The sequence below is a fragment of the Pseudopipra pipra genome, chromosome 4, assembly GCF_036250125.1.
Source record: "Pseudopipra pipra isolate bDixPip1 chromosome 4, bDixPip1.hap1, whole genome shotgun sequence".
Classification (NCBI taxonomy): Eukaryota; Metazoa; Chordata; class Aves; order Passeriformes; family Pipridae; genus Pseudopipra; species Pseudopipra pipra.
Genome location: NC_087552.1, coordinates 73,023,968 through 73,051,687, shown reverse-complemented (window position 1 = coordinate 73,051,687; position 27,720 = coordinate 73,023,968). Strand labels below are relative to the sequence as shown.

The 27,720-nt window shown below is 42.4% G+C and overlaps 1 long non-coding RNA gene across 2 annotated transcripts; it reads right to left on the bottom strand.

The window, feature by feature from the left end:
- Nucleotides 1-826: 826 nt before the first annotated feature.
- Nucleotides 827-27,720, bottom strand: LOC135413624 (uncharacterized). 2 transcript variants are annotated; one of them, XR_010430319.1, is made up of 5 exons: nt 27,538-27,720; nt 3,876-23,481; nt 3,522-3,585; nt 3,224-3,359; nt 827-1,164 (listed from the first exon to the last, which is right to left on the bottom strand). It is a non-coding gene; the product is annotated as an uncharacterized LOC135413624 (long non-coding RNA). The 2 variants fall into 2 exon arrangements; XR_010430320.1 differs by lacking the exon at nt 27,538-27,720 and adding an exon at nt 24,209-27,531.

Below are 27,720 nucleotides of genomic sequence, written 5' to 3'. Positions count from 1 at the left end.
TATCCAATCTAAACCTCCCTGGCACAACTTGAGGCCGTTCTGTCTCCTCCTGTCCCTTGTTCCCTGGGAGTAGAGCCCGACTCCCCCCCGGCTCTGTCAGGGAGTTGCAGAGCCAGAAGGTCCCCCCTGAGCCTCCTTTTCTCCAGGCTGAGCCCCCCCAGCTCCCTCAGCTGCTCCTGCTGCTCCAGCCCCTTCCCCAGCTCCGTTCCCTTCCCTGCACACGCTCCAGCCCCTCCATGTCTCTCCTGTCTGAGGGTCCCAGAAGTGCCCCCAGGGCTGGAGGTGCCTCAGCAGTGCCAGCACAGGGACTGGCACTGCTCTGGGGCTGTGACACACCAGGGCTGGCACAGACCAGGGGCCATTGGACTTTTTGGCCACCTGGGCACCCCTGGGCTTGTGTTCTGGCATGCTAAATATTTTAAAGATATTCCCAGGACTGTTGCACGGTTTTTGATGCAAGGCTTTCATGCTTTGAGTAGTCCTTTCTACCCCTGTGCATGTGAAAAGTTGGAACTGGGGAGACCAGCATCCTCATAAATGATCAGTCATTATTATGATTGTCTTGAAAACACTGTGAAAAACCCACTGTGGTGCAAAATCATCAGGATGCAGCATCATCTATAGAAATGGACAGAGTGAGAACATCATTATTTCTGTGTTAATGCCAGAGCTGTAAAAATGTGTCATCAATCTGCTGTAGAAATGGAGAAGATTGAAACAAAACCAATAAAATAGTGTTCTCTATGAAGCACAGCAGGAGAAAGGGAGTCTGAAAGACTTACTGTGTAATTATAGACTCAAAGATAATTTTGAGCGAGGAAGGGGGTGTGCATACATATCTATTAATGTGCAAATAGAGAAACTCTGTACAGAAGCATTTTTGACCATAAATTAATGGACCTGCAGATATAAATGTTCCTCATCTCTTCAAGGATAATGGTACCAAAGGATGATAAAAGGGCAAGTGGGACTTGTGAATAATCAAGTGTTGAAAGGGGTGGGGGGAAAGTGAAGGTTCAGGAAAGAAAAGATGCAGAGAGAAGCGAGGATGTCTTCTCTTGAGCTTTCACCTTTGCCTTCCCCTCTGCCTTTCCATCTTTCCTTTCTCTTGTCACCATACTCTGTTCAGTTTTTGTATCTCTGTAAGAGCTGGGAGGAACACATCTGAGAAAGAGTAGGATTAGATTGGATATTAGGAAGAAATTATTGGCTGTGAGGGTGGGGAGGCCCTGGCACAGGTTGTCCAGAGAAGCTGTGGCTGCCCCATCCCTGGAAATGTCCAAGGCCAGGTTGGATGGGGCTTGGAGCAACCTGGGCTAGTGGAAGGTGTCCCTGCCCATGGCAGGGGGTGGAATGAGATGCTTTTTGAAGTCCCTTCCAACCCAAGCCATTCTGTGATTCCATGATCCTCAGGACAGGACACTGTGGAAAACAGCCCATCAGTCCCTGCTCTGAGACAGTCCCTAGGCAGGGGTGCTCGCAGGAAAGGCACATCCAAAAGCTGACACAAAGGAAAAGCTCCCTTTGGCAAAGCAAGGACTGTTCCGGTGACAGCCATGGAAAGTTCATCCACAGTTGCTGCCAAAAATTTTTTGTCTGTGGACGTAAAGTGTCCTGGCTGTGTGATGCCCACACTGGGCAGAGGCCGAGTATGAGACAATTGCCTACAGGACCAACATTCCCCTTCTTGCATGGACAGTTGTCTCTTTCCACTTTTGGGGTAAAGCAAGACTTGGCTTTTTGGTTGGGTTGACCATGGAGGATAAAATATGTGTTAATGGGGACATCAGACTCATTATCTCAGTTCTTGTGTCCTTTAATCATCTGAGCAATGAGACTCTTGATGCTTCAGTAGAAATATCGTTCTTTTGCTTGTGAGGACACAGGGATATTGAAAATCATCCCTGTGGGCAACACTGCTACACTGAACCATAAAAAAGACATTGTTTTCAGAAGAAAAGGGCAAGTTTTTTATTACTGCCTACAGATCATATCTCCCTAGATTTTTTAAAAGAAAATAACCATTACATGCAATACATTTCTCTATAAACAAGGCAGAAAGATCACTTCATCTGGGAACAGGATGTGCAGGGAAGCAGTCATCCAAGAGGATGACTACTGGATATGTATTCTGAGCAAATACATGTGTGTCCTTTAAATGTCATGCTTCTGTCCCTTTTGCACTCAATCCCTTCACACTCAAAGATTTTTATATTTAAGGTCAGGAGCCACCTGGACTGACCTGTTGAAGAACAAAGGCAGGATGGGGAATTTTACAGAGTTTTAGGAAAACTAGATGGTTGAGCCACATCAGGTTGTTCTAGAAAACTAACGTGCCTTGATTTACAGACTTAAGGGAAAGTGACTTTGTTATGTCCTGTGATAAACTGACATCGTGTTTTGTAACTTGTGGAAGGCAAAAATGAGAGTTTTGATCTTCCATCTGAGTTTTCTCAGCTTTTCTGGCAGATACTCAATCCTGCTGTGAATCTTTCTGATAAATGAAAGTGTGCAGTCAGATCAGAAATCTTTACTCAGCTTGGCCAATGATTTGGTATCAGGAAGGCTTCTAACTTTCTTCTGATAAATTAAATTAAACATCTATATGCTCTCATATCCATGAACTGAAATGACATTTGAATATTAAGAGAAAAATACACAAAAAAAGCTATTGCAGCACATTAAAACTCATTTAGAACACGACTTTCGTTGTAACTATTTTCCCCAAATTGCTGGTCTAATTTCTCTCCCTAACCATGCAAAGTTATCTGTCACAGTATCTCCACTGCTATTGACAGTTTTATGTAGAGCACAGGCATAAAAGAGTCATATCTCCAAGTCAGGCATTAAACCCCCTCGAAATGAGACACACACAGAGTCCATATGAGGTTGTGCAGAGTCTTATCAATTCTGCTGTGCAGTGGTGCATAAAATATTAGCAGTTCTGCTGTGAAGTTCTGCTATAATATACGTTATATATTGCTATATAAGAGCAGGAAAATCAAGATAAAAGTATGAAATGCACTGAAATGAAAAATATGTCCTTGCACTAAGATGTGATTTCTCCCTGTCCCTCTTTGTTTTTAGGAAGTTATAATCTAGTCTAAAAGCTAAAACTACAAATCAACAACATGCAAGGTGTCCCCTGCCTTATCCTTCACCACCACTGGTTTGTACTTTGAAATATTCCCCAGTTCCATATCCACTGGTACAATGGTCTCACCTGCTTTCTGGGAACTCATTTTTCACTGATACCTTCAGCACCAACTCACTTAAGGTCACTAAAGAAAGCTGTTGGTATAATCCTGGTTGTGCTTATGGCAGAGAGCAATCTGGGAGTCCACAGTGAAAATGGAGTCCTAAAATCAGACATCAATATTATTTCTATGCAAATAATTGCTTAATCACTTCCCCCCCACACACATCATTCAATACAGGAGAATAGCAGGAGGAGGAACAGATGCTGTGGGATGTCTTTTTTGAGTTGAGCATGTAGTGGGGAAAGCTAATTCTGAACTCACCTGAGCGAGTTCAAGACAAGATCTTTTCAGCACTGTGTTTTCCAAGTTTACTCTTGTGATCTCTCTGGAATGAAAAATGAAGAAAATAAAGCATTTTTTTTCAGGAGTTCAACTTTGAATGAGCTGGTGAGCTGGAAATCAAAGTGCATCTAACTCCCTGCTAGAAAATGCAAAAGAAACCTTAAATGGTGTGGAAAAGTTAAATAAATGCCCCAAACTAACAATTCTGGGTTTCTATTTGTCTCCTGTTCCTTCACAGAGTGGAGGTAAAATGAAGCTTTTTACTCTTTAGCAAAACTATTTCCATGACATCATCTGAAAGACTATTAGTGAATCACAGATCAGAGTTCAAACCTTTTAAAGATTCTCAGGAAGTTCTCAGTCACTGCTACCATGGGCCCAAATTCTGGATCAAGACAACTGAGTGCCAGTCCCTCTGTTAAAACTGCTGTGAGTAAAGAAAGAAAATTTATTGGAAGCTCTTCAGTTCTGTAACAGTTAAATTGACTATTTTTCCACAGAATAGCTGACTGCAATGCACAAGCTGGCGAGTTTTCCACCTCACCTTACCAGCTTGTTTCAGTGTCCCACCTTGGGAATATCCTGAAATATCAGGACAGCAGAACACCAGGTGACAAAGACAAGTGAACTTTAGAAAGGTGATTTGTCATGATTTTACCTGTGGTTATTTCCTTATAAGGTGGATACTTTTGCTCCAGAACCATGACTAAGGTAAAATTATTTTCAAAGTATGACCTTTAAAGGTCTCTTCCAACCCAAACTATTCTATGATTGTATGATTCTATAAAGGGTCATTGCTAGTTAATTTTCTGTACTAATTTACACACACATGCATTCCACTAAGGCATGTAAATGAATTTTGATGCATTGTTTTTCTCAGCTGCAGAATAAACGCTGTTAAACTGATTGTTGATCAAAATCAGACCTCAAGCGTTAGCCAGTGATTCTTCAATTTTGCCTATTTTATTTTTTTTTTCCTAGGAAAAATAGACCACCAGTTCAGAGACTTCTGCATGAAGGAGAAAATAAGTGGTGGGTGTTTGTGCTAGTGGATAAGTATGTTCACAGAAAAAACCCCATCACATTAGAGTTTTGCTAGCTTCAGCTTCCAATTCATCACTACTTAATGGAATAGCAGATCAGGAGAAAACTGGAGTTTGAGTTAGTCTGTGCAGTAGGGGATTCAGAGCTATCAGATCCTGGCACCCACATAATAAAGTGGGATGAAAATTTATTTTCCAACCTTAGTCACCTGACCTTGGTCAGATTTTACAAAGGTTAACTTACTCTGTCACATACATCACTTGACAATGTTATTGCTCTTCCCCCTCCAAAAACTTGGAAAGGGAATTCTGCCTCCTTAATGTTTTTATTATGACAAATGGATAATCTTTATCTGTCGGTGAACTGCATATTTATTTGGACAGGTCTCCCTTTTTGATATGTCTGTGAGAACTTCCCAAGGAAAATGCCCTGCTTTTAGTGCAAACATTAATTCATGTTTTCACCTCCTTGTCCTCTTTGAAATACAGAAGCCTCTGTCAAGGATTGAGACTCCAGTGAGCTAAATGTTGAACCTGAAATCACTTAAACACAAAGGCAATGCGCTAAGTTGATTTTTATGCTGGAGGTCTTAACTCACAGCTGCCAATGGAAAAGCCAAGAGTGGCTGAAAATCCAGGAGGTGACTGGTTGTATCTCACCCTAAGATGACTTCACACCTCTTCAGTAATGCAACTTCTCCACGGAGAGCAGGGCATCCTGATAGGGAACTGCAAGGGAAACCCTGGATTCCTGATGTTTTCTTCTCCCCTCCCCCTACGATCTTTAAAGACACTTAACTCAAAGTCATTTCTTTTTCTAATCATTGGTGCTCCAGCAGCCCCAGGGGCATTGAGCAATGTGGAAATGGCACTCAGTGAATCATTTGGTGCCTTTAAGCCAGGATGCTCCACAGCTTCTCCATAAGGTCTTCCCATTATCCAGGGATTGTTCTCACGCCTCGTAAGCGGTAAACTTGAAGTCACATCTGCTTTGCTGACCTTGTCTGAAGACTGAACATTGTTTGCATGTTCTCTGAGTTGGAACACGCTGTGTAGCTCCTGCACTGAAGTGGGAAGGAAACATTTCTCTCTATTTCCTGTGTCCTGTGTGAACTTTTTCGTTGTAAAATATGTGCCGTGTTGTTGGTTTGTTTTTTTTATTTCCAAGAAATTGACTGAAAATCGATATTTTCCATCTGATACGCTCATTTAAAATTCACCCACAGGAACTCTGTGGTTTTCAGCCGGTATGGGAACTTTAATAATAAAAAAAAACCCAATTCAAAAGATAATGGACAAGGAGGAGACTTGGGAACAGCCATAATCATTGTTCATTGGAGAATGTATCATTTGTGTCATTAAAATGCCTACTGCAAGACACTGTGGATGTATCACTTTGAGGCAAACTGATGGCTACAGGAAAGCTAAAAGCAAAATGTCTTTTTTAAAAGCAAAGCAGGTTCTAAGTGACAAATGCACACCTCCAGCCTGTCACATTTCTAACGTTCAGATGCTGTTGTGCCAGCAAGTTAGACACCCACTTACTAAAAGGCGAGCCTACCATGGGAAAATTGCCATCTAAATAGAGGAAACAGATAAAAATTGGGTGATCTCAGTCATTTCTTCCATTTTTACAAAAGCCTCACCCCAGAAGTTAAATCCAGAAAATGTCAGGTGCTCTCAGTAGGATTTATCTCGCCTAAGTAAAAGGCCTTGGTGGGTTCACACTGGGAACACCTTGATGGCAAGACACTGGATCTGCTACATTCTTTGAGAGGCCAAATGAGGATGAAGAGAGAAGGAAAACTCTAGGCAGCAAGAGTACTTCACCTACTTAGGATACAACCAGCTGGACCCTGTAAGAGCATCTTTGTATACAAATCTTAGGTTAGATGACAGTCTTTGAGAGAAGATCTACTATTAAAGGAGATCAATAGATGAAGTAAGAAACAGTCACAACAACTCACTTGGTGTTTCCTGACTCCTCTCCTGGTCCCTTCAGCCTTAGGAAAAAGAGATGGTTTCAAAAGGGATGTTCAACCTCTGATAGACCGAGGGTGGTGGACATCTGGGTACCCCAACCCTGGAAGTGTCCAAGGCCAGGATGTATGGGGCTTGGAGCAACCTGGGATAGTGGAAGGTGTCCCTTCCCATGGCAGGAGGGTTGATACAAGATGATCTTTAAGGTCCCTTCCAACAAAAGCCATTCTATGATTCTGTGGGTCTTAAACTCCTCCCTTTCCATAGGTTTGACGTGTGGTTCTTACACAAGGGGATCCTTACTATTTAGGCCACCTCTTCTAGCACTAATAAGTACATTTTTGCCTTTAAAAGGATGAAACAAGCTCTATCTGCTCTCTTTGGGTGCTGCAGAAAGAGGAGATAATTGCTGCCCCCTTTCAAGCATATCCTGGGAAGCTGAAAGCCTTCCGGACCCTCTCTGTGGAGGTTCAAACTCTCATATGAGTCCCCACTAATGGCTTTGTCAGCAGGCAGCCTACGTGTTGGGGAGGCAGGGGAGAGCATTCTTTGTCTCTCATGGTAAAACTGAGCCTTTATGCAGCAGATCTGGGATTAAATCTCTGTATCACAGGGAGGTTGCAGGAAGGCCATCTGGGAGCCGAAGCAATTGGGCCATCACCTGAAATGCGAAAGCTGGTTTCCAGTTCCTGTTCCAGGGGCTATTTATACCTTTTTATCAAGGAGCTTTTAAAGGGCTGATTATGTCTGATTACGTGGTGTCCTTCCTATGCTCCACAAATGGGTTGGAAAGCCTGGAGCTAAGATATTGGCCAGTCCATGTTGGAGAGGCAAAAGCTGGAGCCAGCTTGGAGCTCAGGCACCAATTCTGACTCCATCCGACTGCAGGAAATCTCTTGCTGTTGGATTTTACATCTAGCAACATTTGCTGGAATAAAACCAAGTTGCACTTAGAAGCTGGGAGAGATCACGTGGACACAAGCTGCAGGAACAAGTTTCTTTCCAAAGTAAACCCTCATGGAATGAAACTAGGGTTTCCAGTCATGGGAACTTGTACAGAGAACTGTTATAGAGTGGGAGACATAGAGATGTTGGGGTGACATCTCCCATGGCTTTGTGACATGGATCTGCAGTCTAAAGGCTGTAGGATACACCATTTTTCCCTTATGGAAAAGAACATTCTGATTCTCCTTCATCTACCACATGAATGAGAGAAATTTAAACATCCATTAAACAAGTTTAGCAGAGCAAGATTTAAGAAAACAACTGTTGATCAAATTATGCTTTCAATGAGCTGATCTTGAAGATACCTAAAGCTATTAACCAAAGCTAAACTTAAAAAAAAAAAAGTAAAATTGTGGAATCAAATTTATGGACATTGATTTATCTCTGCAACTTTGCTTGTTGGGAAAAACCAAACCAAACCAGACCAAACCAACTTCTGGGAAGTTTTGTTACAAGTTTCACAGGTGTAAAATTTTTGCCATATTTGATCACACATGTGCTTTCCTGCTAAAATTCTGTGAATAGCACGCATAAGCCAATCTTTAAAACATATTATTACTGGTTTTTTTCTGATTTTAGGTTACAAAGTCTTGTCTGAGGTCCTTGGAAACTTCCACAGAAGATCAGCAGTGTATATATGGAGGGCAGCTCTACTATAGGGTCTTACTGTCCTGTGCAGAGACCTTTGGGAGATTGGGAAAGGGTCTCAGAGCCACGCGGAGAAACTGGACAAATAAATTATTTTCCTCTGAGCGTGGAAAGGGGAATGTCTGGGGCATCCTGGAGGAAAACTGGGGTGTAAGAAACCTTCTCACCCGATGTAGTGTGATGCTTGAAGAGCAAGGACCTGCCCAGGATGTGTTGAAAGTCAAGAAGTGAGACTGGGCACACTCTACCAAAGGCCCTTTCTATAGGAAAATCAGCTGGAGTCAGGCAGTAGGCTCAGAAGAACAGCAGTTATTGTCAGCAGCAAATTCAAAGGCAAAAATCTGAATTTCTTTACTGATTTTATATAGAATAGCGTAGAGCAGAGAGGCTAGAGAGTAAGCTTAAATTTTATTTCCAAAACAACTGTAGGCAATATCAGGATTGTATTTAGGATTACTTTGTCTTCTGAGCACATGAAGGTGATTTTTATCTTATATCTATTAAGGGAATAATACTGGCTGTATGAAACACAGTGTCTAGGGGATTGTTAACTTACTTATATGGAGATTGTAGTTTATCTTCAAATCCTAGTTCTCTGTTCTTAAAACTGTAAAGTGGATCATGTCCATCCCTAGCACAAATGAAACAGGCTTGCATAAACAGCTTTGGATTAAAGGAGCCTGTTTAATAGCACTTGTTGAAGTTTAGTCACAAACCAGAATTATTTGTTCCTGTAAAAATTTTATCAATTAACTTTAGAAAAAAAAAGATGTGTTGAAGGAGTGTGAGCTGCTAACCACTTTCAATAGCAAATTTATGCTGAATTCAACGTGAAAGCAGGAAAACGGCATCTTATTTGTATAATGCCCCTGACTTTCACATATCTGTGTGCAGAGCTATTTTTCCCTCTCCCTAGAAAGATGATGACTCCACACTGAGGATGTGCATCCTTGTTCAGATGGAAAAGCCAAAAATGACTGGGAAAACAAACAAACAAACAATCAAAAGGACTGGCAGGAAGCCATAGGGATTGTTTACTATGTCCCCCTTTGAGAGGTGTGACAAGCCTGTCCCCTCTCCAAGGGATTCCTCTCTCTGCTGGTGCTCTGACTTGTAGACACAGCTTTACCCAGAACAGTTTTGTTGAGCCTCAGGGCAAATGAATTCTTAGGCTTAGGATTTTGTTCATGTTTTGCTTTACGACATGCCCTCCCCAGTGACAGGAGCATAGTTTTACCAATTAAAGTAATCTATGGAAGCCAGGAAGTGGGAAGGACTCCTTGTCCCCATGGCTCTGCCTCTCCCTGCTGAGGTAGAACGATGTCAAACGCTGCTGTGGTGCTGTGGCTCCCGCGGGGCGACTATTTAAACAGCTGCAGGCTCCTGGGAAAGGCCATCCCTAAGACTCATCTGCCACCATCTGACCAGAAACACTCAGAACTGGCTGCCCACAGGCAGTATGGGGCTCTGAGCAACCAGGTCGAGTGGAAGGTGTCCCTGCCCATGGCAGGGGGTTGGAACGAGATGGTCTTTACGGTCCCTTCAATGATTCCGTGACAATATCAATTAAGGCAGGCCCGCTGGTCCTGACTAGGTAAGACACCCCCCCCCAAAACTGCTGCTTTCTGCATGGCAGGTCTGTTCTTTCCCCATGGAGAATGTCAGACTATGGATGGACCATCATCCATACAACACCCACCCTGAAATGTCCACATCACATTGCAGACCAGACTTGAGTTGGAGAAATAAATTTCATCAACACTTTACCTCTATTACATCATATCTTTTTTTTTTTTTCCCAGACCTTTAGTCAGAAGATGTGACCATTCCCTGGTCAGTACACACTTGGCATTGTGCTGCATGTCATGGGTACAAACTGGGCAAGATACCCTTCATCTCCCCAAGCATGAGAGCCGTCAGGAAAAGGGCTCATTATCCTATTTGTTGGAGTGAGGAAATGCTAAATTCCTGCTTCCTTCTTCTCAGTTCACTTAAAGAGTATTCACACAGTGGTGGTGATCTGTAGTTCACTGGCTTGCTTATAAACCTAAATAGTAATAATAAAACTTGGCACTTTCTAAATTCAGTCTTCAAGCTTTTATTATTTATCCTCAACTTGTCTAACAAAAATAGACACACTATAAATAAATAATGTAGTGTATTGCAGCAGAAGCCCATAAAGAGAGGTGTATTTTCAAGAGAAAATTGATTTTCCTAAGGTTGAAGCTGCCCTCTGACTTATTCAAGGCAGAAGATCAGACATGATGGGACATCTTTATTAATGTTCTTTCTGACAGGCAAGTACAACCAACTGGCAAATGAATTCTTTTCTGTCATTATCACTGCCTCATGTATGTGCCTGTTATGCTAAAATTGAACACGTGTAGAACAGTATTCTCTTTAAAAATAAATGAAGGTATATGAGCTTATTTATTTGCTATGTATAGCCAGTCCTATCCCACAGAGTGTGAATAAATGGCATGGCAAAGTTTAGGTCATGGCAGAGTCCAGGTACACCTGGTACACACAAGCAGTGCTTCATAAATTTCAGGAAGGCTGAGCCTTTCTGTGTCTGCCAAGTGTCCTCACTTATCCCTGCTGTTTCCAAGAACTGGAGCACAGGAGCCAATCCTGCTGGGCAGGGTAATAACAGCAAAGGACCACTGTTGTTGATGCTGATATGAGATGATCAGCTCATCTGCAACACCTGGAGGACCAGGATGATGAGGTAGATATATTCCAGGTGGAAGATTTTAGAGAGAAGGAAAAGTGTTTTTCCAAGTTCAGGAAGAGAAAAAGGAAAAAAAACTTTAGGGAAACTTCAGAGGATAAGTTGCAATAGTGCTAAAGTATTCAGCAGACTCCTTCCACATTTCAATTAGTCCGTGCTGAGCCAAAGTCCCATGCTCTGAATGCATAGTTTAGCACACCAAGAGCTAAAAATGCCTCTCAGTAGATAACTTGGGGCTAACATCAACACAAAACAACTCTTTGGGAGTTGAGAGAAAGTAGCCTGAAGCAAAACGCCATTCTCTCTTTCCCCCTCTCTTTTATTCAGTGAAAATGCAAATCATTGAAACAAGTCTGTTCACCAGAGGCCACAAAGAACCAACAGGTCTTATGGCACAGAGGTTTTTCATCACTTCTAGCCTAATAGTGATAATTCAAGTTAGAACTTCTTGATAGAAAACGATTCAAAACACCTGAAATGTTTTCAGATCCCTTCCACTTCTTTCTGCTCTTTGAGGGTCACCACAAAGGTCTCAGCTCAGCTTTTTTTCACAGTCAAAAAACATCCTCTAGAGATATGTGATGTATGTGAACCTTGTCACAGACAGGAGAATCAGGATGAACACAGGAACATAAACATGCAGATGCTTCTGCCTCCAAATTATGGTTTTGATCTTTGCAGTTCCTTTCAGTCATCATCTTTTGCGTAGATGACAGGACATTTTGGGTTTTTGCTCGTGAAATTCTCATAATTTTGCATCTGCCTAAGCAAGTTCTGTGTCATCCAGCTTCTTTCCTGGTTCACAAGAGCCAAAAGTCACCAAGGCCACTCTGATTCGTGACTCGTTGACCAGCTGTAGCTGGTGCTTGTGGTGATGGAGTGGAAAAAAATAAACTTTCAGAACTTTGCATCTTAAGGGAAAAGTACCCAGAAGAACCTGAAACTCGGGTTAGTGATACCTGCTCACCTGGAGCCTCCTCCTCCATTATGTGACCCCTGGGGAGAAGTATCCCCAATCAGACCAACAAACTGTCTCTGACACAAGGAAATTCAAAGCTTGAGTGTCTTTGCTGGGTTGTATCATTAAAATAAAACATAACAGGAGGAACTTTTGAAGCCATATTTACTCAAAATATTTAAATTAACGTCCCAGTCCTGTATAATTTGCCTTTGTGGCCAATAGGTGGTGCCAATAATTTATGCATTCCCGTCTTCTGATGGGCTATGGACTGGGAACAGATAATTTTTCTGTACTGACTGTGAGCAGAATGTCTGTAGGGAAGAGTTTTGACCCAGCAAAATTCTGGGAGATGGAGTTTTGTTGAAGTAACCATAGCAAACAGGTGGAAAATGGTGAGGAGAAAATCTCATGTTTTAAGGCAAGAGTTATACAAGTAAACTAGAATATGCTTCCTTTGAAGAAGAGACATCCAGAGGGAATCTCTTAATTCATTGGAAGAAAAAGTAGCAAAAAATATCCTTTGACAAAGCCTTTTATATTAAAAACCCACAGCTGGCATTTCTGTTGGGTCTCAGATCAATTTAAGCTGAACAACAAAATGCCAAGGCTGACTTCTTCAGGTTGGATATCAAATTCCCTGTTTAAAAGAATTGATATTATTGTATTTTGGCTATTTGATGTTGGGATTTTTTTGCATTCTGCTGGGTTAAATCTCTTCGTGACCCCTTCCCATCATAAATTTGTGATCTTGGATCAATGTTATAGTGGAATAAAATGTCACTAATTACATAAAAGGTAAGATAACCTTTGAAAAATATTTAAGTAACTTAAATATACACATATATTTTAAAAAATTATCAGATTTAAAGCCAACATGTTCAATATTTGCTGAGAGAAGGGAGGACTGGATGATGCCAGCAGAAGTCTGAGTGCCAGAAAAGAGATTCTAGAAGCCAAATCCTTAACTTTAACTCTAGTTGGCTTTGGAAAGTCTTTATCATTATAGCTCACCATGTATAAATTTAAAAAGATATTTGTAACAGTGATACCATTCCCTGGCAGAAGAGGCATTAGACAAACTCAGTGATCCCTTCACCAGTACTTGTGTGTGTTACAAAAAAAACAAGTACAGTGAATTTTTCCCTCCCAAATGGAAACCATCTCCTCCATAAATCTTTGACTCTTTTTTTATTTTGAAATCCTGTTTCTTCGCTGTCCTCTCACAGAAAACATCTCCTTATGTCTCTACTGCTGTTAATCAAAAATCAATGTCCTGTGCTGAGTGTTGGGGGGCACGGAAAACTCTAACCTGTGTCCTGGCCAAGTCATATTTACTGGCTCAGTGCCTCGATTGTCAAACCTGGAAAACAGAGCAGTTTCTTTTGCTGCTGTAATTTACTACTGAAACAAGTTTTCCTGCTCCCTGTGGTTGAGTCACAGTGTGCCAGGCAGCTTCGCCTGCTATTTTTATGTCAAATTCACAGAAGATATCATTTTTGAAATGAAATTGTGCATTCACAGGGTAAGAGTGGCTGAAGGCCATGAACTCACAGCCACCAATGCAAATGTTTGTATCATTTAGGCAATAAATTGTTAGACAATTCACAACCAGGATGGGATGTGGGTGGAAGCACAAAAGGCCTTGTGATGATGATTAAATGAATACATCTCTTTGCTTCTTCCAGTAATGAATAGAAATCTGTAGATAAATATGTTCTAATAAGTTGTTACTAATTTTGAGAGATATCAAAGAAGACGCAGAGAGATCTCCAGGGGATGGGGTCACATCTCAGGATCTATCATTCTTTGCTTCATCCAGTCCTTTTCCTTGCACTCACTGAAGTCAGTCCATGCACATAAGTCATCAGTTCAGTGTCATTCTCTTCATGCTCCTGTGACTTTGTAATCAAACTGTACAGAAAATAAGAATATCCAACAGAGATCAGGAGTTGTTGCTTCCCATTCATTCAGTTCCTGATCCCAGCTGTAATAAAGCACTGTATTTCTTTTCTCACAGCTGAATTCTGGAGAATGTCTGCCCTGTAAACACACAAAATTTCCCAAATGGAGGCTGTAGCAGCAGCCTCCCCATGCTCTTAATTCAAAAGGAACTAACCAAACTGGAACTTTTGAGCACTGAACAGAGTTTTCCTTTCACACAGCCACAGGCCTGGCCCAGTGGCCATTGCTGTAATTTATTTTGGCTGCAGTGTGTCTTGCTAACATGGTGCCCTTTCGTGTGTTTACCTCTTATTTTTAACCTACATTTGAAAACATTAATAGCTCTATTAAATGTCCATTTGATTCAACCACAAGAGAAAATCGTCTGAGTTAATACTGAATTATTTCTTTTGAATAGATTTAGTGATGTTACAGCTGCCTCCCCATTTCTTCAAATATTGATCTCTCTGCAGCTCCCAGAGGTGCTGCCTAGAGAAAATCAATGAGCTTCAAGTGAAGAAAGGAAGAAGAGACTGAAGAGGTAGTTTTCGTATATGTAAAAATTGACAATTTTATTCATCAGAATGAAGAAAATCAGAGTAAAATTCAAGTCTACAGGAAGATACATTACAAAATCAAATGAGTCTCTCACTCCTGCAGCAAATAATATGTAAGAGGCTCATGGAAGTAGAAAGGAAGTCCTTATAAATGAGATTTAATTCTTTCTTCCACAGAAAAGCAGAGATCATAAACTTGCTATTTTAAGTGCATCACAAAAGTAATAAACTAGATGCTCAAGAAATATCTTTAGTGGGTAAACTTTTGCATCTCTAAAAATAGTAACTCAGTACCAACTCTGTTAAGCCTGTGATCCTTATCTGGAGCAACCAGAAGATGAATAGTGTCAGTCCCTCATATTTTACCATCTCAGGGACTTTATGCAGAGCAATAATTAGCTGTTGACATGAGACAACACTAAAATCCAGTTTGCAAAGTCACCCTGAAGTTGTATTTGTCCAGAGTTGAGCTCTTGGTTTGTTTAGGTTCTGTTTTCTCTTCCAGCTAATGAGATGTGCCAGCTGCCTTCAGAAAGCCTCAGGCAGCCCAGGCTCTGCCCTGAGCAGCCCAACAAATCCTGCCTTCAGCAGCTGCCTTGTGACTTCCAACTGTCCTTGAGGTTCTGTCTGAAGACATCCACTAAACATTTTCTGGTTTGCTATGTGACCTCTACATAGTAAAGGTTTCTTTCAAATCCAGGAACATGCCAGGCAAGTGCACATTGTTATCATGTCCCATCTCCTTTGACCTGACAGGCTGAATCCACATCTTTTTGCAACGCTAAAGACTGGGATGAGTTATGGAAAGCAATCACAAGTTGTTTGCTGTCTCAGCCCGGAATAGCCCAGGCCATCATCCTGTTGTACCAAGCTATTTATTTTCTTCTGCAGATCAGTTGATCAGTTAAAGCTGTTGCTGAGATCTACAGACCAAAACACCATTAAGAAATGGTCCTATAACAAGGATTATGTGTGTGTGAGCACATCTACGCAATATTATCACTTCCATTTTTCAAAACCTTACAAGTGCCCAGCTCTGCTTTATCCTGATTAGCAGGAGTACGAACACTTCACTCTCTGCCACTTATCATGAGGAGCAGGTGCATGAATCTCTGTCTCCTATCAAGCAGTTATTTTCTATTCCTTGTCTTTTTGATCTAAGCTGCAAGGAACTGTTGGAAAATATATACAAGTGGGCTCAGAGCTTTCTGATTGAACACTCAGCAGCATAAGGACTGAATCTGCACCTGCAGCAAAGCAGTGTGTTGTGATCCTCTGTTGGATCACGGAATCACAGAATTGTTTGGGTTGGAAAAGACTCCTAATATTACTGAGCCCCACTGTTAATTCTGCAGTTCCGAGGCCACCACTAACCCATGTCCCCAGGTGCCACATCCACAGGGCTTTTAAATCCCTCCAGGGATGGGGACTCCAACACTGCCCTGGGCAGCTGTGCCAGGGCTGAACAACCCTTTGGTGAAGATTTCTTTCCTAATATCCAATCTACATCCCCCCTCCAGCACAACTTGAGGCTGTTTCCTCTTGTCCTGTATTAGACTGGATGGTGATTTGATAGTGTGGTCACAGGGATCTTCAGTAAACACAACCATGCTGGGAAGCCATGTTGCATTCATTTTACTGGACAACACACATCCAAAGCTGGAAATTCTAAGGCTGATACATCCTTAGAATAACATTGGGATTAGGTCTTGTATGTGGGATTACTTTGTTAGGAGACAGATCAAAGGATTTTTTTGATCCTTGTTTCAGGAACACAGTCAATGTTCACACCCCCTTTATTTGTTTGAGAAAAAAACAACCAAACAACCCAAACTCTTCCAAATGGAAGATTTGCTTTAAGTAATGAAAGAAGATACAGTGAAATAGTGGCTATTTTAAGACCTCTGAGAATAGTGGTGGTTTCAAGGGTCAGTGTATGCATTCTGTTGGTTCCTCAAAGAACAGCATCTCTCACTGTAGAGAAAAGAAAACTGTTTTAGGATTTGGTCCCTAGATAGTGGAAATGTACAGGAGAATAAACCAGTTGTGAAATCCTAGAAAGACAATGCACATCTTGTGCTGGTCTCCCACACTCTGTTCTAGCTTATGGAAGCAAAATGAGACCTCATTAAAAGGTCAGCTGGAAAACAGAGGAAACAGGCCAGTTCTCAGGAGATATTTTTGTCAAATTTCCAAGAATCCAAACGCAGTCTGATCTGAGAAAGGGGGCCCTGTTTAATATAATAAACTTCTAGTAAAGAACAGGCGGGTGAGAACTGTGTCACTGTGTGTTTTTCTGCCCTCTGAGAGTCACATCACAGTTGCTCTGCCACCCTGCCAGGATTCACTCCTTCAGCACCTCAGTGCACTTCTCCAGCTATTTCTGCTCAGTCAAACCTCCCCTTTCTCCTAATTGGATTATTCTTCTGTCTTTCTGCCATTAAAATATTATCACTTCTTTAGGAAAGCTACCACTCAATTTGTCTTTCAAAGACAAATGGTGTTTGCACTGAAGAGTTCGAGCTTCAGACTGGGCTTTCACGAGCAGTGTCTCAGCAGGAGACAGAAGAGAGCTGATTCCATGTTTGGTTCCTCTCCACTGGCTCCTGGATTTGCTGAGGAGCAGAAGCATTATCCCTTTGGAAGGATCACTTAGCAATTAAACCACCATCTCCTCCCACTGGCTGTTCTGCCCTCTCTAGAAAGGATGATGACTGGGGGAAGGGAGAATTTGGGAAGTACCATCAGTTGGAAATGTGGTCTTAATTCCTGTCTGTTGTGGACTAGCGGTCAAAAAAATATTGCTAGTCCAGTCCTACCATCTTCCACATCATATAAAACTGGCACAGGAGTGTCTTAAAAGACCATGGCTTGCAATGTCAGTGTGAGCCTTTTGGCACCAAAGAAAGTAGTTGCAGAGTTTGTAAGTAAATAAATAATGTCTTCAGCTCCTTTTAAAGACATTAATAACAGCTGACATCCAGCTTGGTGTGTATTTAAGTGAAGCTGTCTTGAAATCTGTGATGTGCTATCATTTATAATCACTGAGGACCATCTATTGATCCCTGCTGTTTCCTGAAACATTTCATGGACTTGGCTCTATGGAGGGAAAGGGGAATTGGGCTGATGATATCAGTAGGTGTCCAGATTCAAATAGCAGGGCTCTGTACAGTCTGTTCTGAACTGCTCCAACCCAAATCCAGACAAACTCCATTTGGATTTGCAGAGTGAACTCACATTTAGAAGGAAATAGCTGAAAGAAGAGTTTAGACCATTCAGTCTAGTTACGAAGGAGAACCTACCATTTTAAAAGCTAATCCAAGTTTCACTTCCATGAGTGTGATACAACACTACAGTAGTCAATGGATAAGTGTAAAATCTGAGTCAAATCGAACAACAAATTAGGGACTGGAAATTTCTACAATCAATTAAAAGCACAGTATCTGAACATGTGACATATGTAAGCAAAGGTGAGGTTTTCTGAAGTTCTTAGGTACCTAGAAATGCAAATAGAAAAGATTTCCAAAAGCCCCCAAGCGCCTTCATCATGCAATACTACCCAAGGAAGGGGTCACATGCTGTAAGAATGTGTTAAGTACCACAAAATCACATGTAGCTGAACAACATAAGCACTCTCCTGAGAGAGATTGTCATCTCTCATCCTAACTGCTTTACACTAAGCTGTGAGGGCAGAGCGGAAAATGAGAGCAGAATATCTTGGTCCAAGATCAGTGCAGAGCTCATGGACTCAGAGGATTTTCTTCTGTTGGAGTAAGAGAGAGATAATATATATACCCTGGACTGAGGAAGATACTGAAATACAGAATGAGACAGATCGATGAGAAAACCAAAAGAGGAACAATCTGTTTAAACCTCAGGAAATAACACCAGCTGAGCCAGGGAGAGGGCTTGGTGACACAGGTCCTTTCAAGCATCAGCATCTTTGATCAGAAATGTGTATCAGCTTTAAAATGCCAGGTTTCTAATATCAAGTTCAAATTACAAAGCAGAAGCAGAGTTCATGGGAAGACAAAACTCCCCTTAAAGGTTAAAGGAAGGAAGTTGACAAGGATTATTGTTTTCATGCCCTGTTAAAATCTATTCTGCTGAGGTTGAAAAGCAGGAGCAAAATGTTAACTCTTTTCTTTTCTTGCAAGGAAAAGACATTCAACAGGAATCTGAAAGGTCAGAACCTGGCAAAATGCATCTACAGAATATAATAATGCCTTGTGCTGCCCCAGTGCTTTTCACCCCCCAAAATCACAGTATATGCAGAAGGCTCCCTGCAGCTCTCTGGGAAGGTACACATGGGGAGACGTTTTTGGCAGATTGCATCTGCAACTGGGGCTGCACTGGGTCAGTTTGCAATTAGACACCAGTGATGAGGCTTGTATTCAGCATGGGAAAGACATGGACCTGTTGGATCAGGTCCAGGGGACGCCATGAAGATGCCATGAGAGCTGGAGCACCTCTGCCATGGAGACAGGCTGAGAGAGTTGGGGTTGTTCAGCCTGGAGAAGAGAAGGCTCCAGGGAGACTCAAGTTCCTTCCAGTGCCTAAAGGGGGTTATAGAAAAGATAAGGACAGAATTTTCACAGGGTCTGTTGTGACAGGACAAGGATTTTAAACTAAAAGAGTTAGATTCAGACAAGATATAAGGAAGAAATTTTTTCCAATGAGGTGGTGAGGCACTGGCACAGGTCGCCCAGAGAGGTGGTGGCTGCCCCATGCTTGGAAACACTCAATGTCAGGCTGGATGGGGCTCTGAGCAACCTAGTCTAGTTGAAGATGTCCCTGCCCATGGCAGGAAGGTCGGACTAGATGATCTTGAAAAGTTCTTTCTGACCCAAAGCATTCTATGATTCTGTATTTAAAAAAACACTCAAGAACACTGAAGCGTTGTCACGTACTCCCTCGCAACCCATTCCTGGAGCTGATTTTGACTGAAGTGAAGGAAGGAAGTGAGGCAGAGTCTTTGACAGGGCAAAATGAGCAGAGCTCTATCCACAGCAGCTGTCACCAGGTAGGAATCTGGTTCAGACTCTTTTTAAACCCCTCCTTGCTCTGATGTAGCTTGAAGGTTTTTCCAGCATCTTGTTACACCCTCCCTGCCATGGGCAGGGACACCTTCCACTAGCCCAGGTTGCTCCAAGCCCTGTCCAACCTGGCCTTGGACACTTCCAGGGATCCAGGGGCAGCCACAGCTTCTCTGGGCAACCTGTGCCAGGGCCTCACCACCCTCACAGCCAACATTTTCTTCCTAACATCCAATCTAAACTTCTTGTCTGTTAGTTTAAAATTATTCTCCCCTGTCCTATCACTATTTGCCAGTATAAAAAGTCTCTGTCTCTACTTTTTTATATACTTTAAATACTGAAATGTCACAATAAAGTCTCCCTGGAACATTTCTCTTCTCCAGGCTGAACAATCCCAACTCTGTCAGCCTGCCTTCATATCTTTGCACAACAGAGGAATGGTAATGTCATGAGGTTGCATCTGGGAAGCTAAGGTAGACTTAGAGCACAGGCCCAGGAGGAGGTGTACATAAAATTCTCGGATACTCCAGAGCTGTAAATGTAAAGCTCTAGCAGTAAATGATGATTGAGAGACTTTCTTACTCCCATGACATCCATCTGGGTTTATAGTGTCTTGCTCAAGCTGTCTCTGATCTCCAACATCTTGGGAATCTTGCACAGCTTGTGAAAAAACTCGGGCATGGATCTTAAGAGTGTCGTGTATTCTGCAGAACTAGAAGAGTGACTGTCACAGGAAAAACTGGACTATGCTGAAAAAATATCTTGGTTATGAGTGTCATTGCCCTGGATTCCAGTTTTGTCTCTGTGGGTCATCAGCTCCACCAGTGAATACTAAGCTTCAAATACTGGACCTTTTCCAGGTTTTTTACATTCATGTGCAAGAGAACAGAGACTGCACAGCTCCCAGGTTGTTATTTGACAAAATATATTTTACTCAGGAAGCCAAAAGAATAAAATAACCACACCAAACCCAAGAAAATCTTCATGCTATTTTCTTAACTGGTATAAGTCAGTGTTTATTCAGTATGAAAAAGTTTGAGAATCTGGACCTAAATCAGGGACTTTTGATTTTTCTAAAATAGGAAACAGGAAGTGACAAGCCATGACTTAAAAATATATGCAAACAATGTAATTAGTTATTTCTGTCAGCAACTGAGAATTGGCTCAGTGTTATATCCAGAAAGCCTCAAACCTATTACTCCAAAAGTTTTTTCCAAAACAAGATTGTTTTCATAGATAACTATTGGAAATCCATGAGCCTGCACCAAGAAAAGCAGTTGCCTGATAAAGGGACGAGTGGTGCTGGCACAGCCTCCCTGCACAGATCACATCTATTACTGCTGTGAAACATCACTGAACTGAGATACAGTGACCTGACTGACACCTGGAGGAGATGAACCTCATGTTATGAAGCATCCAATTTCATTTCTCGTCCTCAAATCTGCAGCTTCAACCTGCAGGATCCCAATCTGCGTCATTCCTCATTTGCATGAGTCTGTGGGTTTCTGCAGCACTTGCTATAGCCAAGAGGATTTTTACTGAGGAAATGGAAAATGCGGCTTGCTGGACACACAGAGAGTGGATATTCCAACTGGCACTGTTTTCTAAGAGTACTAAATCTTTCCATCAGAACAACGAACCCATCCCTCAGCAGGAGGGACCGTATAAGTACCAAAAGTAGAGCTTAGTCTGCATTAAATTTGAGGATGTGGAGGGGTTTGTGGGGAAGGTAACATCAGCCCAGAGGGTGGGATGGAGCTGTTCCCTCTCACCACAGTATAAGGATACTCAAGGAGACTGTAGGAGTGAGTTCTCCCTTGGCTTGCCCTCAGGACTATTAGGGTTGTCTCCTAAATTGCAATCAGTGTTCAGTTCAGTACAAAACATGAAGAGTTGGTACTTGCTTTTCCACTAAGACAGAGATTGTGCCAACTTGCTCTAAATCCATTTCCTCAAGTCAGGCAATGTGAAAGCTGAGGAGTTGCACTATCTAACCCAGAGAAAGGAGCCAAGACAAGTTATACTGAAGCAAAGACAAGGAGTCTGACTGATAAGGGCTCTCTGACACCTTTCAGAAGGAAATGGGTCACTTAAGTGCAAATCAATCACTTTTCCTGGAGGGTGAATCATCCAAACTATATGAGCAAAAGGTATGAAAGGCTGCTGATGAATAGGTTTGGGCTTGTAATGAGTGACCATTGCCAGGAAGGGATTTCTAGTGATTGGATTCCTTGTTCCATTTTCTGAAAACTACCTTATTTATGGCTGCAATACATAGAAAATTAGTATATCCTGTGGCCTAACTTCCTATGGGAAGCAACATATAACTCCATGATTCACAATCAAAATGGTCCACTGTGTGGGTAATCATTCCTTTCTTTTCTTCTCTTTGAAGAAACTACAAAATTTGAAAGTTGGTCTTGAGCCCTCTAATTACCTGGCTGGTTAATACAATGCAATGCAAAGTGTGTTGGTAAGGCCACAGACCTCTGTAATCTGGTGATTATTTGGCTTATTGCAAGGATTATTGGATGGAATTTCTGCAAAACTCAGGCCTTGGAATCTTGAGTGACTAATTTTTTTGTGGGCTGTGCTGATTTCTATCAACTAAGGATCATGCTCATTTCATTTAATAACTGTGACCATTAACTGGAAAAAGCAGAAAAACTCAACAATGAATTTCAGAGAAATATCAGGAACTAAAAACAGGCCTGTAAGAAACATCCAAACAGGGAATGCATCTTTCCATCATCCCTCCTCTCCACACTCAGATCTGGACTGGAAGCACTAGAGATGGTATAAAAGTTGAGTGAATACAGGAAACTATTTGGATAATAAAATTCTCCCCGCTCTGTGCAAGACCTTTGCCTATTTGTCACTAATTCCTATGACTCACTCCAAGTTTTATACAAGATTATATTGGACAAGGTTGACAGGAGCAGTATTGCTGGGTGGGAGCAAACTGCCACTGAAGAAGTGTCTTTTTTAACAGCTCTTAACATTTAACAGCTGGACTCAACGATCTGAGAGGTCTTTTCCAACCTTAAAGTTCTGTGATTATATTCTATAATTGGCATAATCTGTCTACAGAAAGACTCAGTTTCTCAGGAGTTCATTTTCCTGTACAGGACATCCTGAAAAACTGTTACAAAAATTTCATCAGTTATTTATAAAACACTGTGATATTGTTGTCTCAATTACAATTTTGATAATCTCCGTTGCATTGGCTGCACACCCTGACTGTACCTACATTTAACAGAGGAGCTACTTGAATGGGGAGGAACACAGGTTTTCCTCACACACTTTGGGAGGAGTAAACTCACCCTGGAGTTATGCCTGTTAACACTAAAATGTCAACTTCACTCAACTATTTAAATCTGCCTCTGTGGCAGGATCACGGAAATACTCTGTGTATTTGATCCAAAGGAGGATTCTCTGTAATAGGAGAAAAATAAAAAATGGAAAAGTCACAACTGGAAAGGAGTAGATCTCAAAACACATTTACTTACACCTTCTTCAGGGTCATTTTGTCCTCCCTAAGTGTGAGAGGGGATAGCCTGGAGAGCTGAACACAGGATGATAAAGCCCCCATCATCTCCTCATCTTCATGGTGCAGCCTGAGAAGTGTGGGGGCTCAGAAATATAATAGCTGTCAAAAGCCACCCAAACAAGCTCAGAACACACTGGTTTGTCAAGTAGAAAGAGGTCGAAGGGGGGTGGAAGGCAGAAAATAGGTGGGGAATAGATGTATGTTGTAAAAACGAAAATAATTTTATTCTTGCTAGGACTGAGAGGCTGTTCCCATCTGCTGAATCAATTGGCATTAACTTGCTGCCCAGGGGGTATGTGAGCTGCTCCCTGATATGCAACACTGCCACTGAACTGGAGACCTCCCCTCTCTGCCTTTAGTCCTGTTGCCCTGCAAAGAAGTGCAGCCAGGCATGTCTGCAGAGAGGATCTGGACAGCAGAGGGTGGGCAAGGCAGCCTGTGTGCTTTCAGGATACATTCCAGAAGGGACATGCTGCTTTCTTGGGAACTGGAAAGAAAATGAAAAAGGTGTAATTTGACTTCTATCATTTTAGATGTCTAGAATGTGGATATCCAGTCTCAACATGTCATCCATGGTCCCTCTGTAAAAAGGGGAAAGGTAAGGGCAATCCATGGGATCCATCACCTTGTGATAAGGTTGAGTTTCTCTTTCTTTTTCTTTTCCTTTTTTTTTTTAAATGGAACACAAAAATCAAGGGATTCAATTCATCTGCCCTGTCTCTTTGAATGTGATCTGATGTCAGAGCTTGAACTTAATTTTTAGGATGAAAAAGATCTTCTGAATAGGGTTTTTTTTCCCCAGTGTTTCTTAGGCTGTTAGAATCTATGCCTTGGTTCCCCACACCATCTTTCTTCTCCATGATACTTGTCTTCCGTTGGATTAAATCCCACAAGAAAGAAAAAAAGAAAGGTCTGAGATGAATAAATGTTGATAATACTGAAAGACTTTAAAAAATCATGCTTTTTAAGGAAAGTGATCCAAACCTCAACCTCTGAGCTAACCTAAGGTGTCCTGCCTGCTCTTTCACACTTTTAAACCCCTCTGCCAGGCCACAGTTACCTCTGTTGCCTTCTGAGGCTAAAAACACAGTCTGCACTCAAGCACTGCTTCTATTTTTGCTCCCCCTGCCACAGCCAGGGTGCTCTGCCTGCACAGAGGGCAGACTCAAGAAGGGCAGCCCAAGCAGATCCCATTATGGATAAGATAGGATCACCTAAATCACTTTTCATGCTCCCTGGAGAGTTGGTTCAAGAGGAGGACACTTCTTTTAAATCAGCTGAGGGCATGAAAACTGCTACTGCTTGTAGGTTTCAGGAGAATCTCCTGCTAGACCAAGAAAGATGAGATAAAGTGTCAAAATCTCTTACACATCATTAATTCAGTTTATTACTAGTGTATTATTGCATCCCTCAATCAAACATTCTCAGATCCTTCTCAAATATGCACAAAAGCAAGTGGAAAGAGAAGAAAAACCTAGGAAATGTGCATTTAGTGCTATTGCGTACATGTGCCTTAAAAATCCAGAATCATAAGTTAATGGAGAATTTCTGTGACAAGATGGATGTTACTTTCCCCATTTAGATGATTCTAATTACTGCATTTGATATTTCTGCTTTTGTAGACACAGGGTTCAACTGTTTGTGCCTTCCTTCTCACTATAATGCTATAAACTTGTGTAAACCTTGCAATGCAGAGAAATACTACTATATACACAAACAAGAAGAAGAAAAAGACATTGGAAATACAGAGAAGCTGCTTCAATGAATGAAAAGAAAAAAGTATTCAATGCAGTGAATGAACATCCCAGGAGAAAAATGAGGATTGTCATACAATGATGAAAAGTAAAGTCTAGGAGACAGGATCAAAATTAACTAGAATTCTAAGCCTTCATTTAAAAAAAAAAAAACAAAAACAACAAACCAAAAGAAAGAAACCAAATGCCTTGTGGTGTCTGGATAAGTTCCAGTTTCCTGAATTAAAGTTTGTGAAGGGCCCTTCTTTGTCTGGATGTTGTTTTAAAATTTGCATTTTATTTATCATATAGGGATATACCTCATACCACCTTAACGTTCTTCAGTTTGCAAGTAGAAGTTGATTACTGAACCTCCTGAGAATTTGGTTGTTTCTCCCATGCAAAGGCCTGAAGGAATAAAACCACCTTCCCTGGACACACACTGAGGGAATTGCTGTGCCCAGGGACAGGGCTCCGGGAGGAGGGGAGCAGTGGGAGGAGTGCCAAAGGGAGTGACAGGGACACACATGGCCTGCCCTGGCACAGGCCCCTGTTACACCCTGGTCTAGAAGCTCCAAGCTCTTACCAGCTGTTACACTTGATTTTAGACTTCAAGAGATTTCACTCAGGGAGTGTGGGGTGGTTGGGCCACCAGGAGGGTCATTGATTGAGAGCCCAGCCACAAGCCCTTCCTTGTCTTGGGATCTCAGCCATCTTGGCTGCAGACCTAGGCCTTGCCCTTCTCACGCCACCTTCCCCCTCACACACACACATACCCCACCAGGTGGTTCTGACCCAAAAATAACTGATCTGGGGTCTAAGGAGCCCCCACGGGCAGACAGCACCCATGGCAGGGAGGATCTCCCATCCTCTCTGCACCTGCCTGAACACTGGGACTAAAATGACAGGGGGCACAGCAACACAGACAGCACCTCTCCTCTGGGACTCTCCCACCTCCCCAGGGGCTCTGCAAGGGGAACCCAACGAGAATGAGGACAGTGGGTCACCTCGCATGGAGGTGTCGCTCAGGAGAAGTTGGCCACACTCTGTGCCAAAACTGCTCAGGAATGAAAAACCAGGTGGGTCATTGTCCCAGGAGGTCTCTGAGAAGGGCACACGCTGTGAGGAGGAACTGTTACAAAGATGGCAAGAGGAGCTGCAGCAGGCGCAGAGAGAAACAGAGGCGATCAAGCACCTGCCTGAAAGCAATAGGTTGTGACACCGGTACTGAGGAGCAGCTGATAATGGAAAAGACTGTTTTAGTGTTACCAGTGAATCTATTCAGGACAGTTTTATTCTGAATTTTTCAAGTTTTAGTGTATTTACCCCTCATAGTACCCTCCATTTTTCATATTGGCTCCCATTTGCTGCATTGCAGATGTTTCCCTCATTGGTCCCTGCTGATCCTGTGTTCCCTCCCTCCTTTCTTGATTGGTCATCACCCCTGTCAGTCCCATGCTCCTCCCTGTTTTCCAGACCCTTCCTCACCCTACCCTATATAAGTCTTCCCCTGGCTAGAATAAAGCATGATAGCACAGAGAGAAGCTGACTCAATGTTTTACTTCACTCGAACCCTATTTGCTGTTGCAAAGCCTTTCAAAACCCAGGCTGCAGCAGGTCCCTTCTGAGGGCAGATTGTTCTTTACTGCTGCACACAGGGTGTCCCACACAACCAGGGGCACCCACCATGCAGTTTTACTTTGGATTCTTACATTTCCCTATGGCATTCAGGCACAATTGGAGATCACCCATCACTACATAACACATAGGTATTATAAATTTAAAACAGCTCAAATTCTGGGCCAGAACCACCCCTCTGCTTCATTCTTGATCTAAAGGAGCCTGGACTTGGTGTGGCTACAGTGTCCTTCTTGGAAATCACCACCCACGTCTGCTCCTCACTCCCGGGAGGTGTCTCTTTGTAACAAAGGTCCCCTCACAGTGCCCAACAAGAACAGAGATCCCGTCACAGAGATGTTCCATCCCACCACCAGGATATTCACCACCAAGCACCCAGCAGTGTCCCAAAGGCTCCAGGAGCAACCCCACAAGCCCAGAGGTCAGCACCAAGGAAATTGATCCCGTCCTACACCAGGGGATCTCAAGGAGCAAAGCAACCAAGGGCCATGTCCCCCACTGTTCCATTTAACAAGGGATTGGGGCCTTCTGCCTGCTTTGGGACGGGAGCCCCTGGGGGCCCATTCCCTGCTGCTGGGGCCCTGAGAACCTTCACCTAGGCCCTGACTTAGTTTAGAAAGCCTATAGAGAGGCAGACTACATATCATTAGTAATTAATTTCAAAGCAGTTAAGATGTAGTATAGCAACTTTACCCCCAACAAATATTTTAGTAGTCAAAAGATAGTTTCCCAACAAATATGCTTGAAGTTTACATGTAGTTTCCCAGCTAATATATTCGTAGGTGAGGAGGACAGAAAATCAGACTGGGAACGATTCCAGGCTTGGAGAGATATTTATGGAGCCTGAATGGACTATTATTCTATTGGACTGACCTGTTACTCCCCAGTTCATCATGGGTTTTATATCAAGTTTCATGTACCCCAATGTTATTCCCCTTGGTCCCTCAGATTTTCCCGCCAAAAGTTGTTTACTCCCTTGTTCTCCCCTGCTTTCCCACTCATCTCCCTCTGATTGGATGAGAGTTGCCGCAGTGCGGAGTGAGCTCCCATTGGTCCCTTCCCCTGGATACCCATAAGTTACACCCACCTTTCTCCTGTCTCCCAATCCTGTCTCACCCTTGGTTGTCAATCCCATGCTCCACCCCAGTCATGAATCCTCCCCTCACCCTTACCCTATATAAATCCTTGTCTTCCCTTAATAAACTAGTATTGCACCCAGATTTTCAACTGCAGCTGAACCCTTTTGTGTGGTGCCGTGTCCTTATCCGTTTTACCCTCGGGCCGTGGCATTTACCCCCAACAAATATTTTAGTAGTCAAAAGATAGTTCCCCAACAAGTATGTCTGAAGTTTACA